General features: G+C 36.6%; 1 long non-coding RNA gene across 1 annotated transcript; it reads right to left on the bottom strand.

The window, feature by feature from the left end:
- Positions 1 to 2,502: 2,502 nt before the first annotated feature.
- LOC146394659 (uncharacterized) lies at positions 2,503 to 8,375 on the bottom strand. The gene is made up of 2 exons (XR_014835651.1): positions 6,320 to 8,375; positions 2,503 to 4,910 (listed from the first exon to the last, which is right to left on the bottom strand). It is a non-coding gene; the product is annotated as an uncharacterized LOC146394659 (long non-coding RNA).
- Positions 8,376 to 21,123: the final 12,748 nt, after the last annotated feature.

Below are 21,123 nucleotides of genomic sequence, written 5' to 3' on the forward strand. Positions count from 1 at the left end.
GTGTAAATGTATGTATTTTATTCTGTAAAAAATAAAAATAAAATTTCAGAATAAAAAAAAAACAGGTTGGGCTGTAATGATTTTTGAAGAGTTTTTGATATCTTGCTTTCCAAAGAACAGCATATTTATTGACTACTTTGATCATATGCTCTCCCTTTGCTGTAAAGTCTCCCAAGACTCATGTATATTTACTGATACATTCTTAGCACATACGTAGGCTTACTTTATTATTATTATTTTTTATCGGGTGTCAGTCATAAGGAACTTTATTAGTTCAACTTACTTCATTTTAAATATGAAGAGACTTAGGTCCAGTCACAAGAAACTACTTGGCAAAGGTCTCAAAACTATGACCGGGTCACTATGCTCTATAGCAAAAACTGGCACAACACTGTAAATCAACTATACATTAATTAAAAAAAAAACATTGAGACTAGAATATGATTTTCTTGATTATTTGTCAAGTGACCATTTTACTTTATCAAAAGGACTGAATATATGCAGAGTTCTCAACCTCTGATCCTGCTGGTTTAGATAAGGCTAGTCCACAGCAGAAAAAAACAGAAATGGTTAGGTTCTGATTTGATACACATATCTAAATCTGTATCAATCCAGAATGTAAAAACCTAGATTGCTTTTTGTCAGGGGGAAAGGTTCATAGCCAGGTTGCATACATACCTCCTTTACCACTTCCTCCTCCTCTTTATTTGAAAAACCCGTAGGCCAAATCTTTAAGCATCAACAGGGACTTCTGGGTAGAGTTTAAAAAAAAACACAAAGAACTATTGCTTTTGGAATGGATTAGCAATGAGATCCTGCTGTGTAGCACTGAGAACTATGTCTAGTCACTTATGACGGAGCATGACAATGGGAGAAAAAAGAATGTATACATGTATGTGTAACTGGGTCACCACGCTGTACAGTAGGAAAAAAATGTATTGGGGAAATAACAACAACAACAACAAAAAAACATGAAGAAATGACAGCGTGGATGATTAACTAAACTATCATTCCCCAATCAACTCAAGGAAGTAGAAGAGTCTGCTGGAGCTTGTAGCTTTGATTCCTTAATGGGTAGGTGGTTGTAGAGGCTCAGGAAGAGTGCTTTTGCCAACTGAAGTGTGCACAGCTCAGTGCTTTGTTGGCAGACAGTCCACAATACTCAAAACTTTGCAAATGTTTCTGAGTTCAGCTGGGTGATGAAAGTGGGAGCCAGAAATGTGTTTTGATTGGGAAAAGGCAGTATGTTTTATGCAATTATCTTATATACCTTTTTTTGGATTAAATGAGATATAACGGACAAATAAGATTGTAAGATTTTTTAAATGTATGTTGTGCTGACTTGGTATACTATGCATTGTGAAAGGATTTCCTCCATCTAGTTAATTATCATATTCATCACCTCACATATTTGTGTAGGGTTTTGGGGGGGGGGCTGTTGTGTAGGGGGAGAACATTTAAGTTCTACTCTCCTAGCAAATTTCTTTTTATATATATATAATGATTTTTATTTTTTTCCATTATAGCTGGTTTACAGTGTTCTGTCAATTTTCTACTGTACAGCGTGGTGACCCAGTTACACATACATGTATACATTCTTTTTTCTCCCATTATCATGCTCCATCTTAAGTGACTAGATATAGTTCCCAGTGCTACACAGGAGGATCTCATGGCTAATCCATTCCAAAGGCAATAGTCTGTAACTATTAACCCCAAGTCCCCTATCCATCCCACTCCCTCCCCCTCCCCCTTGGCAATCACAAGTCTGTCCTCCATGTCCATGATTTTCTTTTCTGTGGAAAGGTTCATTTCTTCTGTATATTAGATAACAGATATGAGTGATATCATATGGTATTTGTCTTTCTCTTTCTGACTTACTTCACTCAGGATGAGAGTCTCTAGTTACATCTATGTTGCTGCAAATGGCATAATTTTGTTCTTTTTTTATGGCTGAAAAGTATTCCATTGTGTATATATACATCTTCCTAATCCATTCATCTGTTGATGGACATTCAGGTTGTTTCTGTGTCTTGGCTGTTGTGAAGAGTGCTGCAATGAACATGTGGGTGCATATGTCTTTTTCAAGGAAAGTTTTGTCTGAATATATGTCCAAGAGTGGGATTGCTGGGTCATATGGTAGTTCTATATATAGATATCTAAGGTACCTCCATACTGTTCTCCACTGTGATTGTACCAGTTTACATTCCCACCAACAGGACAGGAGGGTTCCCATTTCTCCACAGCCCCTCCAGCATTTGTTATTTGTGGACGTATTAATGATGGTCATTCTGACTGGTGTGAGGTGGTATCTCGTGGTAGTTTTGATTTGCATTTCTCTAATAATCAGTGATGCTGGGAAACCTGGACAGCTGCATGCAAATCAATGAAACTAGAACACATCCTCACACCATGCACAAAAATAAACTCAACATGGCTGAAAGACTTAAGTATAAGACAAGACACCATCAAACTGCTAGAAGAGAACATAGGCAAAACATTCTCTGACATCAACGTCATGAATATTTTCTCAGGTCAGTCTCCCAAAGCAACAGTAATAAAAGCAAAAATAAACCAATGGGACCTAAACAAAATGACAAGCTTTTGCACAGCAAAGGAAACCAAAAAGAAAACAAAACGACAACTCACAGAATGGGAGAAATTAGTTTCAAATGATGCAACGACAAGGGCTTAATCTCTAAAATATACAAGCAACTTATACAACTCAACAGCAAAAAAGCTAACAACCCAATTAAAAAATGGACAAAAGACCTGAATAGACATTTCTCCAAGGATGATATACAAATGGCCAACAAGCACATGAAAAAATGCAAATTTCCACTATATATTACACTTACATAACATTCTTGAATTTTAAAAATATAACCAAGAGTATTTAAACATCTATTGACAAAGGAGTAAAGTTTAGTAGATGGAACCCATGTAACCACATCACAATGCACTTAACCACAATAAGGAGTGCAATGAGACCTCATCATTTAGGACATGGGGCTTATGAGGCTGATTTCACCAAATGAAAGTTGCAGTTGGGGTATCATTCACTTGACAAGTATTGACAGAGCACCTACTAAATATGCTGTACTATTTTATGTTTGTATAAATCAATGCCTTTTCCCAAACATGGCAGATGCTATGGAGGATATATACTTCTGACTTCAAAGACCCTACAGTTTAGCAGGGGAGATAAGACATATACAAAAAAACGATATACAGAAACATCAAAGAAACTGTGGTTTAGTGCCATATTAATGGTACAAGTGGCTATGGAAGTTCACAGGTGAAAAAATAATTTCCTAATAGAATGGCCAGGGAAGGTTTCACAGAGTGGTGGACGGGATTTCATGTGTGTATGTATTTGGAGTTTTTTGAAAATGTGAAGGGAGACTATAAGGAGGATGATGGAATATCTGTTCTTGGTTTCTAGGAACAGTAGGTAAGGAGAGGTTTAAAATACCCCAGAGGGGAGTTCTTATTGTGGCTCAGCAGAAACGAACCTTACTAGGATCCATGATGATACAGGTTTGATCCCTGGCCTTGCTCGGTGGGTTGAGGATTTGGCATTGCCATGAGCTGTAGTGTAGGTTGCAGATGCAGCTCGGACCCTGCATTGCTGTGGCTCTGGCATAGTCCAGCAGCTGCAGTAATTCAACCCCTAGCCTGGGAACTTCTATAAGCTGTAGGTGCAGCCCTAAAAATATACACCAGAGGAGGAGTTTGTGCTGTGGCACAGTGGGTTAAGGATCCAGCATTGCTGCAGCTGTGGCGTAGGTTGCAGCTGTGGCTTGGATTCTCTCCCTCGCCTGGGAACTTCCATACGCTGTGGGAGCGGTTGAAAAAGAAAAAATTAATGATAAAAAATAAAATAAAGTACACCAGAGGAATTTTAGATAAGATATGAAAAGCAGCTTCCAGTTCTATGGACAGTGAAACACTGGAAGACATAAGAAAACTTAGAAAGTTTGCAACTTTTTTAGGTTGGATATTAGACAATTATACACTTGTGATGATTTTAAAATCAGTACTTTAAACAAGCAGGTGAATGAATAGATGAGTGCTTGCCTTTTCATTCTATGTAATGTTGCACATTGCACATGCCTCCTTGGATGTCTCCCGTAAGCACAATTACATGTTTGAAAAGGAATTCATCTTTTCCCGCTCACCACCCTAAACTAGCTATTCCTCCTGGGTTATCCACCTCAGTGGATGACTACCATGCACCTGCTCAAAGTCAGGATCTTTGGTGCTCTTCCCTTTGCTTCACTTCCCACATCCAAACCACTACTAAGTCCTAATCTATCTCCTGAATCTTGAGTTTTCCCACTTCTTCCCAATTCCACTGCCACTTCTATAGTATAGTTCCCCATCATCTTCCCCTAAAGTACCATATTAGCCTCCAAACTGGCCTCACTGTTTGCATGTTTATTCCCTTACAAACCATTTCTAAAACTCTGAATAATCATTCTAAAATAGTCTTCCTCCAAAAAGCTTCCTTCAAGTGGCTTTCTGATGTGTAGAATGAAATCCAAACACTATACCATGGCATATAGGACTTGTCAAAGATTTGTCTCTACTCCATGTTCACTACTCTTTTTTATCACTCTATACTCCAATCATAAATTCAACTGCTTTCTACTTTCCATACTCTCATTCCCATTTTGGGTTGCTTTGTATGTGATGCTTCCTCCTTTATGAGTAATTTTTAGTCATTCTTCAAATAACAGTCTGTTCTATAAAGCCTTCTCTGACCAATGTCCATTACTCCCCACTCCTGAACCATGCCTACCCTGATTTCATAATATTGAAATTTCATTTACCTTTGTGTATATCTTCTTATTGGATGCAAATTCCTTAAGAGCAGGAGTATTTATCTTACTCCTGTAATTTCCAATCACCTACAATGGGGATGAACATTTCATAAGTGCTTATTTGATATCAAATGTATTTTTATAATCTTGCAGTACTATTCAGTCATGGGTATTTGAGGATGGGCTACTTGATTCCAGAAGGGAAAGAGAGGGAAGAGGAGTCTATGGATGTAAACCTTCAGAATAATAACTCCTGTGAGATGAGTGGAAACTGGGCACCTTCCTATTAAAAAGGAAATTAGATAAAGTAGTAAGAGGTAAATTGTAAAAAGTCCATAAGCAAACCAAGTCTCAGAGAAAAAATGGGATATATGCACTTCCCTAGATTAGGCTTATTACCTCAAAACCCAACCCTTGCTTTATCAAAAATATTCTTAATGAAACTTGCACATTTATTGAAGTACACAATGGTGAAGAATACAATGACTTGGTATAGTTTGGTGCTACTGTCTTGATTCATGCTAAGGGACTGGCAGTTTTATATACCAATGCTTTTGCACAATCAGTACAAATGTCAACATGACTGTTCCAGGATACACCACTGAGATTAAAAAAAGTTATTCAGCACTTGGCATATTTTATCAATACTTTTATTTCCATGCATTCTCATCAACTTCAACCATATTTAGATTCAGGCATTTTTAAGGCAAAAGTGTAATTCTGAGGATGAAATAATGTCATTTTTATAGCTAAATATTTAATTAGCTGTGTTACTGTATCATTGGAAAGTATCAGTACCACTATTTCTTTTACTGACTTTTTATTCAGTAGGCATTCATTAAGCAATGTCAACTGCACATGGCTTATTTAGTCTCTTAGTTACTGTGTGTGTTTTTCTAGCCAACTTATGATAATTTGCCCATAAATTCCTTTGGTGGCATTATTTCTAGTTTTAAAGCTGTAACAAACAAATTTTGCATTTAAAGAGCTTATCCATCTATGTTTAAAATACTTAATTCTTTTATCCATAATCACCAAGTGACTGAATTCAAAATGATGTTGCAATTTAACTGGTACCATAATACTATCTGAAAATGTTCTGTCGCACGAGATGCGATAAAGTAAATTGTTAATATCTATAAAACCAAGAGAAATAGTTTTCATCATAGTTAATTTCCAGTTTTTTCTAGTTTCTTTGGAGTACAGTCCTCCTTTCCTTGAGTCAACAAACTATGTGATATTAATTTCAAGGTGAAAATGATTCCCAGTATCTTTAGAAAGTTGGAGCAGCTTTGGGTTGAAAAAGTGATTTTTCTACTCTCCCTTTTATAAGCCAATGATACATTTCTAAAAATAAGACAAATATAAATATGACTTTATAATAGTATAAACATCATTAAATTCTATACGTTTTAGATAAAGTATAAATACTTAGAAGCTTCTGGAAAATTTTTAAAAATTATAACTGCAATACAAGAAAAATATAGTGTACTTACTTTTGCATTTCCACATAGGCATTAGGGAAACCCTAGAATTTAAAAATAGTGATTTGGTGACAGCAGAAATTGACACAACACTGTAAATCAACTATACTCTAATAACAAATAAGTAAATAAAAATAAAATAGTGATTTGGTGGGTAATAAGGAGATTAGAAAGATTACTGAAGGTATAACTGTAGGTAACCACTAAGAAAACAGTTTAGGTAATGAGAACAAACTGAATTATTTGTATATGTATGAACACAACCATATTTTTACTCTAAACCTACTGTCTTAGAAAATTCTAGAAAACACAAGAACATGCACAATTAACTGTCAAAACAATGATGTCATGGTATACCATGTAGCCTCTGGAAGTTACTATACTTGTGAGAGAATGATAGTAAAAAAAGCAAATAATATCTGAGTACAATTATGAAAATTGTCTTGACTTCACAGACTCTGAAAAACTCTCAGGAACCACTACACCACATTATGAGAACCTCTGATCTAGACTTCCCACTTCCCAATATAATATGGAGCCACTCAGTCAATTTCTACATGTTTTCTTACTGGCAAGATGAAGGAGAATTAGACTGGGCAACATTCTGAAATTGCTTAAAAATCTCTTATAGGAAGATGAATGATTAATAGAATAATTATTCATCAGCCTCCCCAAGTTTACACTTATTTCCCATTAGATTATGGTTATGATTCACTTGAAATTTGGTGATATGACATCTCCAGTTAAAAGTAAAGTATTGAGAACAGAGCAGTCACAAAAAAGCTAGCCTATACATTTTGTCCCCAAGCAACAGAGTTCCCAATCCTTCTCTCCTTTCCCCCTGCCAAATCAGTTTCTAGAACAGAAAAATGATTATAGAAAAATGTTGCTAAGTATTGTGAAAAATTAAAATTTCTATTACTGCCCCTTGGTAACCACAAAGAAAATGCCTACAGAAGTAACAAAGAAAAAGAGAAAGGAATCAAAACCTATCAATACAACAACAAGAATGAAACAAACCAATGAAACAAAGGAAAGCAGCAAAGACAAAAAGAAGGATAGAAGACCTACAGAAGACAGACAGAAAACAGTTAACAAAATGGCAATAGTAAATCCTTCCTTATCAATAATTACTTTAAATGTAAATAGATTTAATCTCCAATAAAAAGATACAGAGTGGCTGAATGGATAAAAAAAAACAAGATCCCACTGTCCGTTTACCTGAAAACTCACTCAAGAATACACATAGGCTCAAAGTTAAGGGAAGGGAAAACAATATGTAAATGGAAACCAAAAGTGAATAAGAGTGGCTATAATTACATCAGACAAATAGATTTTAAGTCAAAACTGTCTTTAGAGACCAAAGTCAATACATAATGATAAAAGGGTCAATTGAAAAGGAAAATATAATAAAGGTAAATATGTATGCACTGAACATCAGAGCACCTAAGTATATAAGGCAAATATTGACAGTCCTGAAAGGAGAAATTTACAGCAAGAATAGGAGATTTAAATATCTACCTTCAATAATGAATAGAACATCCAGACAGAAAATCAATAAAGTAATAGCTGACTTGAACAAAACTATAGACCAAATGAACCAAACAGACATATACAGAATTTTCGACCCAACAGTATAATCTACATTTTTTTCAAGTGCACACTGAACATTTCTAGGACAGATCATATATTATGTTAAAAAACAAGTCTTAAATTTAAGAACACTGAAGACATGGAGTTCTTGTTATGGCTCAGAGGGTTAAGAACCCAACTAGTACCCATTAGGATGAAGGTGCAATCCCTGGCCTCGCTCAGAGGGTTAAGGATCCAGCACTGCTGCAAGCTGCAGTGTAGGTCACAGATGCAACTTGGCTCTGGTGTGGCTGTGACTGTGGCACAGGCCAGTAGCTGAAGCTCTGATTCGACCCCTAGTCTGGGAATTTCCACATGCTGCAGGCGTGGCCCCAGAAAAAAAGAAAAAAAAAGAATAAAAGAAGACTGAAGTCATACTTTTCCATGGAATGAAACTAGAAATCAATAAGAGCAAAAAAAAAAAAAAAAAAAAAAAGGAAAAAATTCATGAATATTTGGAAACTAAATAACATATTCTTTTTTTTTTTTTTTTTTTGTCTTTTTACCATTTCTTGGGCCGCTCCTGCAGCATCTGGAGGTTCCCAGGCTAGGGGTCGAATTGGAGCTGTAGCCACCGGCCTATGCCAGAGCCACATCAATGTGGGATCCGAGCCGCGTCTGCAACCTACACCACAGCTCACTGCAACGCCGGATCGTTAACCCACTGAGCAAGGCCAGGGATCAAACCCGCAACCTCATGGTTCTTAGTCGGATTCGTTAACCACTGTGCCACGACGGGAACTCCTAAATAACATATTCTTGAACAACCACTGGGTCAAGCAGGAAATCAAAACGTTAAAAAAAGATTTTGAGGAGTTCTCCTCATGGCTCAGGGGTAACAAATCTGACTAGCATCCATGATGATGTGGGTTCAACTCCTTGGCCTCACTCAGTGGGTTAAGGATCTGTTGTTGCCATGAGGTGTGGTGTAGGTCACAGATTGTGCCTCGGATGCTGTGGCATAGGCCAGCAGCTACAGCTCTGATTCAACCCCTAGTTTGGGAACTTCAATATGCCATGGGTGTGGCCCTAAAAAGACAAAAAAAAAAAAATTGAGACAAACAAAAATGAAGATACAGAATACCAAAGTGTGTGGAAGGTAGCAAAAGCAGTACAAAGAGGGAATTTTATAGTGATAAATGCCTACATTAAAAAGGAAGAAAGACATCAAATAAGCAACCTAACTTTATACCTCAAAGTACCAGAAAAAGAAGAAAGAACTAAGTCAAAGTTGAAGATGGAAGGAAATAAAGATCAGAGGCGAATGAATCAAATAGAGGATAGAAAAATGATTTAAAAAATTGACAAGCTAAGAGTTGATTTTTTTGAAATAATAAGCAAAATCAAAAAATCCTTAGCTATACCAAGAAGAAACAGAGAGGACTCCAACAAAATCAGACGTGAAAAATGAGGCATTATAATAGATATCTCAGGAATTAAAAGGATCGTAAAGTACTATTATGTACAATTCTATACCAACAAATTGGATAACTTGAGGAAATGGACAAATTTCTAGAAACATACAACTTACCAAGACTGAATCAGAATAAATAGGAAGCCAAACTAACCAATAACAAATAGGGAGATTAAAGTTGTAATCAAAAACCTCTTAACAAAGGAAAGTCCAACACCAGATGGCTTAACAGCTGAATTCTAACATTCAAAGAAGTAATACCAGTTCTTCTCAAGCTATTCCAAAAACAGTAAAGAGAATACTTCCAAATGCATTATATGAGGCCAGCATCACCCTGATACTAAAGCCAGAAAAAGACACAAGAAAACTACAGGCCAATATTTCTGATGAATGTAGATGCAAAAATTCTCAATAACATACCAGCAAACTACATTAAACAATACTTCAAAAAATTTATACATCACCACTAAGTGGGATTTAACCCTGAGATGCAAGGTTGGTTTAACATATGCAAATCAATCCATGTGACACACCACATTAACAGATTCAAAGATAAAAACTACATGATCATCTCAATAGATGCAGAAAAAGCACTGGACAAAGTTCAACATCTACTCATAATAAAAGTGCCCAACAAATAGGTATGGAAGGATTTCACCTCAGTATAATAATGCTATTTGTGAAAAATCCACAGCTAGTATCATAATCAATGGGGAAATGTAGAAAGCAAAGATGTCCACTCTCTTCATTTCTATTTAACATAGTACTGAAAATACTAGCAAGAACAATTATACAAGAAGAAATAAAAGGCAACCAAACTGGAAAAGAAGGAAAGTTATCTGTTTGCAGATAGCATAATCTCATATGTAGAAAACACTAGAGACTCCGTTAAAAACTCTTAAAACTAAGAAACCAGTTCAGTAAAGTTGTAGGATACAAAGTTAACATACAAAAATCAGATTTCTTTACACCAACAGTGATCTATCCTAAAGGGAAATCAAGAAAACAATCCCATTTACAGTACCATCAAAGAGAACAAAATACTTCAGAATAAATTTAACCAAGGAAGTAAAAGATCTGTACACTGAAACCCAAAAAATTGATGACAAAATTGAATAAGCCACAAACAAATGTAATGGTGTGCCATGCTCAGGCACTGGAAGTATTAATATTGTTAAATGTCCACACCATCCATAATAATCTAAAGATTCAATGCAATCCCTAACAAAATTCCAATAGCATTTTTCACAGCAATAGAACAATCCTAAAATTTGTATGGAACCATGAAACACCCTGAATAGCCAAAGAAATTAAGAAAGAAGCATAAAGTTGGAGGCATCACATTTCTTGCTTTCAAATTATATTACAAATCGATAGTGATCAAACTAGTACAGTACTAGCATAAAAATAGACACATAGACCAATGGAACAGCATAGAGAGCCCAAAAATAAACCCAAGCATATATGGTCAACTAATCTTTAACAATCCTTAGAATGCATCATGAAGAAAGAATAGTTCCTTTAATAAATGGTGCTGGGAAAACTACATAGCCATATGTGAAAGAATGAAATTGCACCCCATCTTACATCAAATACAATAATAAATCCAAAATGGATTAAATACTTAATGTAAGACCCGAAATCATAAAACTCCTAAAGGATACCATAAGGAAAAATCTTGATATTGGTCTTGGCAATGATTTTTTAGATATGACACCAAAAGCTTAGGCAACAAAAGGAAAAATAAACAAGTGGGACTACATCAAACTAATAATCTGCTGCAAAGGGAACAATAAACAAAATGAAAAAGCAAACTGCAGATTGGGAGAAAGTATTTGCAAATCACATATTTGATAAAGGGTTAATATCCAAAATATACAAGGGACGTGTATAACTCAATCATTTAAAACATAAAACAAAACAAGCAAACTCAAAGAACCTGATTTGTAAAAGAGGGAAAGGACCTGAAAAGTCATTTTTCCAAAAACATACAAATGGCCAACAGGTATATGAAAATGTGCTCAACACCCTAATCATCAGGGAAATGCAAATCTAAACCACTGTGAGGTATCAACTCACACCCTTTTGGATGGTTATTATCAAAAAGGCAAATGATAGCAAGTGTTATAGAGGATATAGAGAAGGAAGCCTTGTACACTATTGGTAGGAATGTAAATTGGTGCAGACACTATGGAAAACAATGTGGAGACTCCTCATAAAATTAAAAGTAGAACTACCACATGATCCAGTAATTCCTTTTCTGAGCATATATCCGAAGGAAATGAAATCAGTATCTTGAAGGGATGTCTGTACTCCCATTGTTCACTTGCAGCATTATTCCTAATAGCTGAGTTATGGAAACAACCTAAGTGTCTGTCCCATTTGCAACATCATGGATGAACCTGGATGACATTTTAAGTGAAATAAGCCAGACACAGAAAAAAAAATACTGCATGATCTCACTTTTATGTGGAACCTAAAAAAGTCAAATTCATAAAAGCAAAGAGTAAAGAGTGGTTACCAGGGGTGGGGAGGTAGGGAAAATGTGGTATGTTGGTTAAAGGGTACAAAGTTCCAGTTATGTAGGATGAATATATTGTAGATATTTAATGTGCAGAATGGCGACTATAATTAATAGTACCATATTGTATATTGGAAATTTGCTGAGTCAATCTCAGGGGCTCTCACCACACACACACACTCATAAACACATGAATATGTGAGGAAGTGGATATGTTAATTAGCTTGACTATAGCCATCATTTCATGATCTTTATGTATATCAAAATATCATGCACACCTTAAATGCATAAGATTTTTATTAACATCATTACAAAAATTGCTATTACTAATAGCAGTACATTATAACTAACAAAAAAATATCTAGTGTGTAAACACTAGCAAAAGCAGTCTCTCTTTAAAGTCAAAGAACCACTCTTCTGGCACAAAGAAAAAAGAAAACCTTGAATTCAAGCATTGATATAAGTTAGCAGGATATATTCTGTCACAAGCTGATTTTTTTTGCCTTTTATAAAAAACACACAAAGTTCTTTTCATGACTGATAATATACTTCTAATATCCTAAGGAGAGATTTGCCTTCAGAAGAAGCAATGATATTTACACTCTCAGGAAGAGATGTTCCTTCACTCAAAAAAAATTGTTAAGCTTTAATGGACCTTATCATATATTTTCAAGTTTAAGATTTTAATGTTGAAAGTAAACTTGAAAAAGTCAACTCATAACATTCTCTGCTATAGAATAAAATTTCCTAAAGTACCCAACTTAGATGAGACAGATGTCAGTCCAATTCTTTAAAATCTCTCAGGACAGGAGACGGGATTAAGATGGCGGAATAGAAGGACTGGAGCTCAACTTCTCTCCTAAAAACAACAAAATTCACAACTAAAGACTGAGCAATCTCTACCCAAATGGACCAGAAACCCATACCCTACTCCAGAAGAAAAAGAGGAGGTCACATCAAGAGGTAGGAGGGGTGATTTCGTGATATAAACAACCCCATACCTCCCGGGTGGGAAGCTCCACAGACAGAAAACTAACTGGCTCACAGAGACTCACCCACAGGAGTGAGAGTTCTGAGCCACACATCAAACTCATGTGTGGAGATCTGTCACTGGGAGAAAGAGCCCCTGGAGCATCTGGCATTGGAGGCCAGTGGGGCCTGTGCACAGGAGCTCCACAGGACTGGGGGAAATGGAGACCCCATTCTTAAAAGGCGCACACAGACTTTCACGTGCACTGGGTCCCAGGGCAGAGTGAGGTCTCCATAGGAACCTAGGTCAAACCTGACTGCAGTTCTTGGAGGACATCCTGGGAAACCAGGGGTGAATGTGGCTTGTTGTGAGGGAAGGACATTGAAGGCAAAGCTCTCGGGAATATTCAGCAGCAGTGCCCCTTCTCTGGAGGTGGCCATTTTGGGAAAATCTGGCCCCACCCATCAGCCAGCTGCTGAGAAGCCCCAGGGCAAACACCAATCCAGGTGGGATCACAGCCCCACCCCTCAGTAAACAGGCAACTTAAAGACCCCTCAGGCACACAGCTGCCTTTAATCCCATCCAGAGACTAAGCCCCACCCACCAGAGGGATTAGAATCGGCTCCACCTACCAGTAGACAGGCATCAGCCGCTCCCATCAGGAAGCCTACAGCAAGCCCCCCCATACAGACTTCAGCCACAAGGGGGGCAGACACCAGAAGTAAGAGAGGCTACAGCTCTATTATCTATAAAAAGGTCACCACACCAAAAACCTATAAAAATGAAAAGACAGAGAACTATAACTCAGAGGAGGGAGAAAGGAAAAACCCCAGGAAATCAGCTAAGTGATCAGGAGATTCTCAGCCTCCAGGAAAAAGACTTTAGACTGTTGATCCTGAAGATGATGCAAGACATTGGAAATAAACTGGAGGCAAAGATGGATAATTTACAGGAAACACTAACCAAAGAGATACAAGATATAAAACTTAAACAAGAAGAGATGCAAAATACAAAAACTTAAATAAAAAATTCACTAGAAGCAGCTAACAGCAGAATACAGGAGGCAGAAGAACGAATAAGTGAGGTGGAGGACAGATTAGAAGAAATTACCGATGCAGAACAGAAAAGAGATAAAAGATTGAAAACAAATGAAGAGAGTCTCAGGGAACTCTGGGGCAATGTTAAACACACCAACATCTGTATTATAGGGGTGCCAGAAGGAGAAGAGAGAGAGAAGGAGACAGAAAAACTATTCCAAGAGATAATAGCCAAAAACTTCCCTAACATGGAAAAGGAACCACCCACTCAAATCCAGGAGGCACAACGAGGACCACATAAAATAAACCCAAGGAGGAATACACCAAGACACATGTTAATCAAACTCACCAAAATTAAAGACAAAGAGAAAACACTGAGAGCAGCTAGGGAAAAGAAACAAGTAACATACAAGGGAACCCCAATAAGGTTATCGGCAGATGTTTCAGCAGAAACTCTGCAGGCCAGAAGGGAGTGGCATGATATACCTAACATGATGAAAGGAAAAAACCTCCAACCAAGATTCCTTTACCCAGCAAGGCTCTCCTTCAGATTTGAAGGAGAAATCAAAACCTTCACAGATAGGCAAAAGTTGAGAGCATTCAGCAACACTAAACCAGCCTTGCAACAAATACTAAAGGAACTTCTCTAGGCAGGAAAGAAACGACAGCAACAGGAAACAAAAATTCCACAAATGACAAGGCTCACCAGTAAAGGTATATATACAGTAAAGATACGAAATCATCCATGCACAATTACACCACCAAAGTCAGAAATCATGAGACGAGGTGGGTACAAATGCAGGACACTGGAGATGAACTTGCAATTAAGAGAGCAACAACTTAAAACAATCTCATATACATATAGACTCTTACATCAAAACTTCAGAAGAACTGCAAACCAAAAATCTACAATTGATACACAAACAAGGAATCTCTGGAGAAGAAATATATCTCATAGTAAATAAGTGCATAATCCACCATGAAGGGGGTCATTCAACATCATTCTTGGAACGATGAAGTCTTCTTACATCTGATTCTGATTTCCTCTCCATCAAAGAATTTATGATAATTATAATTAAAGAATGCCACTGTACAATTAAATAATATGGGTCTACAATTGTATTATTAATAACCATTTCTCTCCATGGTACGATGTAAGGTCTATAATGTCTTGTTTATCACATCACCTAGAATGGTGTAATGCCTTTATTGAAGAATCAATGAGATGTAACAAATTGTGAGGACATATTTATAACATTACACTGTTTTTTAACCAACTTATGTATTTTATATTTTACTTATTTTCAGAGGGTGTATTATTTTTGTTATTCTTACCAGTTAAGTTATTCTTTTTATTACGCTATATAAAATGTTTAATGGTATATAAGGCTTTCTTCTTTATAAATTTTAGTTGCATAATATAACAATTTAATATAATGCTAATTGTTAAAGAAAAATTGAAATGTAATAGATAATACTAAATAGTAAGGATGAAAGCCATACAAAATGGGATATAGAATAAATTTCCTATTTGTCTCAGCATATTTTCCATTCCACTTCTCCAGAGGGAGTCACTTAATCTGTTTCTTAAGATCCATGATATAATCATCTGTGTGAATGTAATTGTGTGTAAATGTATGTATTTTATTCTGTAAAAAAATAAAATAAATAAATAAATAAATAAATAAAATCTCTCAGGACAGAGATTCTACCACCTTCTTTACAATATCATTTTAGAGTTTAATCTTATTACTGGCTTATCTGAGTGAAAACTCCCATTTATATGAAAAATAATGAAACCTTAAAGTGTGATTAATTGAATGACAGTCGGAAAGAAAGTATAATTTTGAGTATGATTTTATTTCCTGCTCTTTTCTTATTTTTAATGAAATTCATCCTTATGCTTTCGCATTTACCATTCACTGATATTTGGACACAATTACACTGTCACACGATGAACTTTATGAGCCTGGTCCTTTTTCTTTGAATAAGGAAGTATGTGGTCAGTAAGGTTTTTTGTTTTGTTTTGTTCACAAGTACATTATTCCTTTGTGAGCAAGCAGTATTAACACTTCCTTTGATTAAGAGTTCTTACTTTGTTGATATACTGGGATCTGCATTGCTCTTCTTCAGGCTTCTTGTGCTAGTCTAATGGCTTTTTAATAGAAATAAGTTAATTGTTTCTAATCAGTAGTGAGCTGTGCCTCCAGGTTTTCCAAAGGATAAAATTGTCTTGAAAGTAAATACATTGCTGCCAATCCACAAGTAAGGCATAGATAGAAAGGAAAAGAATGAGAATGTAGTCTTTGAGGATCTATTTCATATCAGTTTTTATACTTTTGGATGTAATTTGTATAGTGTTCAAAAGTACTTATTGAATATGATTATATATAATTAAATTTTTTCATAATTTAATTTTGTTCCTTTAGCTCCTTATTTGCAAATGACTGCTCAGAAGTGTCACCCTGACTCTTAGAAATAAATATCATTGGCTTGGCTAATAAACCTGTATTCAAACCCGAACCTAGACGAGACCAATTACGGAGTTCCCATCATGGCTCAGCAGAAACGTATCTGACTAGTATCCATGAGGACACAGGTTTGATCCCTGGCCTCACCCAGTGGGTTAAGGATATGGTGTTCCCATGAGCTGTGGTATAGGTCGCAGACCCAGCTCAGATCCTGTGTTGCTGTGGCGTAGGCCAGCAGCTACAGCTCTGATTTGACCACTAGCCTGGGAACCTCCAGGTGCAGCCCTAAAAAGACCAAAAAAAAAAAAAAAAAAAAAAAAAAAAGAGAGAGAGAGAGACCAATTAGGATCAATTAGGCTGACAAATATAAATCTCATACATTTATCTTGCAGCAATACATAGTGTGAGAAATTGTAATTCTCAGACCTGACATTAAGACCCTACAAGGCCAGACATGAAGTAGTTCCCAATTAACCTTAATAAGAGAAGTTGTTAAAATAGATTTAAACTAACATCTGGAAGTCCTGGGATTTTGTTTTGTTTTCGGCCTTAGGACAGCTAAACTGTAGAGACTAATGATTGGATTAAATAAATATAATAAAACATAAGACATTAAGTTGCCCATTTTAATTGATGGTCTCTTACCATACTCATTACGCACTCTTAATTAGCTTTGAAGTATGATGCTCTCTGAATGGACTGAAAACAGAATCCCCCGGTAGCTTCTCCTCATGACCTGGCCTCATCCTTGGAAATTATTACTCATTAGGCCTAGGTTCTTCAGATATGTATCTGGGACTGAAGGGGTCAAGAACCACTTCTTGACTCCAGTGTAACTGAAGATGCATTGGTTAGCTGAGATGTAGAGCAGATTCTAGTTCTGCTTGTTTCCAGTTGGCTGACTCTGAACTTGTCACTCAGTGACTGGAGATTTCCAATTCATCATAGTTCTGGAGGTTTGAAGTCTAACCAAGGTGTTAGAAGGGCAATGGTCCTTCCAAAACCACTGGAGGTTTTCTTGCCTCTTCCAGCTTCTGGTAGCCCTAGACATTCTGTGGCTTGCCGACATCATCAACCCAGTCAGTGCCTCTGTCATCACATGTCTGTGTTGTCGCTGTGTCTGTCCTCGCATTTTCACATCTTCCCTTGACACAGTATTTATTGAGTGAGTAATAAGACTAGGAAATCTGGAGTTCCCGTCGTGGCGCAGTGGTTAACGAATCTGACTAGGAACCATGAGGTTGCAGGTTCGGTCCCTGGCCTTGCTCAGTGGGTTAACAATCCGGCGTTGCCGTGAGCTGTAGTGTAGGTTGCAGACGTGGCTCGGATCCCGCGTTGCTGTGGCTCTGGCGTAGGCCAGTGGCTACAGCTCCGACTGGACCCCTAGCCTGGGAACCTCCATATGCCGCGGGAGCGGCCCAAAGACATAGCAAAAAGACAAAAAAAAAAAAAAAAAAAAAGACTAGGAAATCTTTTGCACAAACATTATTTACTGGGGCTTGAAAATTTTTCATTGTTAACCAGGAAGAGTTCATTGAAAAATCTCTACCATACTTGTTTTAGAGCTGGTCATGTAAATTACCTATCTTAGAACATTAAGTATAATTTCAAACATTAAATTAGAATGGCTACACAAATGGATGCAGAGACCATACAAACAAGTTAGAACTAGAGGTTAAACAATACATTAATGGATTTCATGTGATCTTAGAATATGAAGAGGAGTATTAATACCTCTGAGACCTTATAGAAGGCATGACCATTTGAAATTACCATGAAGTTTTCACTTGATTATATTATTACATTTTTCACTTTTTTTTCTTTTTCCTAAACATAGCCAGATCACAAGAAATGGCAGAACCTTAAGGAAACCGAAACCCTGAACTATTATTTTTGAAAAGGACACACGGCAACAAATCTAGAAAACTGTTCTTTTCATTCTGAGTGTTCTGCTTAAGAAAGCCTTTACACCAGAGATTTATCAGGAAGGGAAGTCAAATGGGAGAATAACTGGCTCAACCAAGGGTTCACTTAGTTCTTAATTATTCTGTAGCTGAAAATTTGATTCCCAGACTATCAATGCCCAAACTTTTTACTTCCTTTGTATTTTAGACCTTTGGCCATTTTGCCATTCCTCCCACTATCAGTGAGTTAAAGTGAGATAAAAGAAAGGATAAGTTACTGATTTTCATATGTTAATGAATTTGGTTGGTCGACAGGAAACTGAAATGGGACTTAATATGAATTTCATGTATTTCTGAGAATTCCTGACCACCCTAAAGTTAACTAATAGTTTATTTGGGTTTCTGGTTTTTTTATTTGTTTTTCGGCTATGCCCACAACACGCAGAAGTTTCTGGGCTAGGGCTCAAACCCAGCCACAGCAGTGACAACGCTGGATCCTTAACCACTAGGCTACCAGGGAACTCCTAATAGTTCATTGTTTTAGTGCTAGTTACTTATTGTTGTATAAATGAGTGACAGTTGTTGCATACAAAGAAAAATAAAAAGAGGGAAGAGGCATGTACAGAAAACCTACAAACAAAATTAAGGGAGCCAAACATGGGAAAAATAACAAATTTTCAGGACTGTGGAGTATTTATTTATCTTTTAGGCCTGCACCTATGGCATATGGAGGTTCCCAGGCTAGGGGTCCAATCAGAGCTGCAGCTGCTGGCCTACACCACAGCCACAGCAATGTGGGATCTTTGCCGCCTCTGTGACCTACACCACAGCTCATGGCAATGCCAGATCCTTAACCCACTGAGTGATGCCAGGGATCAAACCCACAACCTCATGGTTCCTAGTTGGATTCGTTGCTGCTGTGCCACCACGGGAACTCCCTGTGGAGTATTTAGATACTTCCTTTACAGAAAAAGTTTGCTGACCCTTGGACTAAACCAGGTGAGAGTTCTTCTAATTCTGATAATCTATACAACTATGAAATTATTAATTTCATAATGAAATATTAACTTACAATTGCATCCTATTTATAAAGTGCAGCTTCTGATTAATGAGTGACTTTTCTTTATAGGCAACATGGCATCTAACATTACTAGTGGAGGAGAGGTCTGTTCTTCATGACGAGTTAAAGGCAGCATCTTACTGTAAAAGTTTTTTTTTTTAATATATATCATCTAAAAATTTTTTAAGTGTAGTAAATTAACCTTTGGAAATAGCAGTTGAAGCCTCCTATAATTGAATCCAGAAGAAAAACTGCTTGAGAATACATATTTCTTACTTCAATGGCATGACCTGGAATACAGAAGTAAAAAACTAGTAACATATTACAGTGTCTGCATATGTACAAAACACATTTGTGTCATGAACCACACAACAGCACAGATTATAGTCAATATACTTATCCTGTATCCATTAGCAGTAAATCCTAATGCTTTGAGTTTTTTATTCCTCTTTTTCTAGTTTATGGTAGAAGTTTAGGTTATTGATTTGAGATGTTCTTTCTTTTTAAACATACTTAACAGTTATAAAACTCTCTCCGATAACAATTTTGGGTGCATCCCATTTGTTTTTGTTGTGTTTCCATTTTCATTCATCTCAAAAGTATTTTCTAACTTCCCCTGTGGTTTTTTTGACCTATATTAAGGTGCTTAATTTCGGAGTTCCCGTCGTGGTGCAGTGGTTAACGAATCCGACTAGGAACCATGAGGTTGCGGGTTCAGTCCCTGCCCTTGCTCAGTGGGTTAATGATCTGGCATTGCCGTGAGCTGTGGTGTAGGTTGCAGACGCGGCTCGGATCCCACATGGCTGTGGCTCTGGTGTAGGCCCAACAACTACAGCTCTGATTTGACCCTTAGCCTGGGAAACTCCACATGCCTCGGGAGCGGCCCAAGAAATAGCAAAAAGACTAAATAAATAAATAAATAAATAAATAAAAGGTGCTTAATTTCCTTCTGAAGTCCCCCCAAGTTTTTTTTCCTTTATTACTGTGGTCAGAGAACACTCTTTGAAAGATTTCAGTCTTTTCCTAAATTTACTGAAGTGAGCAAATTGTTTCCCTTCTATTTCCTTTGGTGAATCTGCCTAGGTTGTCCTACCCATTAAGTGGGGCCATGAAATCCTCCACTATCATTGTTGAATTGTATATTTCTCCCTTTAATCTGTCAAGTTTTTGTTTCATCTATTTTGATAGGTTCTTAGGTGCATATATGTTTAAAATTATTATAAACTTCTGAGAATGAATATTTAATCATTGCAAAAGGTCCCTTTTTATATTCAGTAACATTTGTTTAATGTTAATTTCACTTGATATTAGTATAGACACTCCAATAATTTTATGGTTAGTGCTTGCATGGTGTATATATATATTTTTTTCATCCTTGTACTTTCAACATAATTGTATCTTTAACTATGAAGTGCTTCTCCTACAGACAGCATTATCTGTTGAAACAAGTTGGATCTTGATTTTTAAAAATTCAGTCTGACAATCTCTGCCCTTTATTTAATTCATATTTAATAACATTGATATGGCTGGGTATACCTCTTCCATCTTGATTTTCTTCTATATGCCTCATGTATTTTTTCCTGTTCCTCCATTATTGTCCTCCTTTGTATTAAGAGGATATGTTCCAGTGTAACGTTTTGATTGCTTTAATGCTTTAATGTTTTAATTATTTTAAGAGCTATTTTCCTTGTGGTAGTTCCGGAGCTTACAACATACATCCTAACTTACTAAAATTTACTTCATATTTACATGGATTAGTTCCACTGAAATATAGAAACTTTAAGCCTATATAGCTACTTTCCATCCC

This window comes from Sus scrofa, chromosome X, assembly GCF_054392235.1.
Source record: "Sus scrofa isolate SSC_HxYL_T2T_F1_AM1 chromosome X, Sscrofa_HxYL_maternal_Yorkshire_Landrace_v2.0, whole genome shotgun sequence".
Classification (NCBI taxonomy): domain Eukaryota; kingdom Metazoa; phylum Chordata; class Mammalia; order Artiodactyla; family Suidae; genus Sus; species Sus scrofa.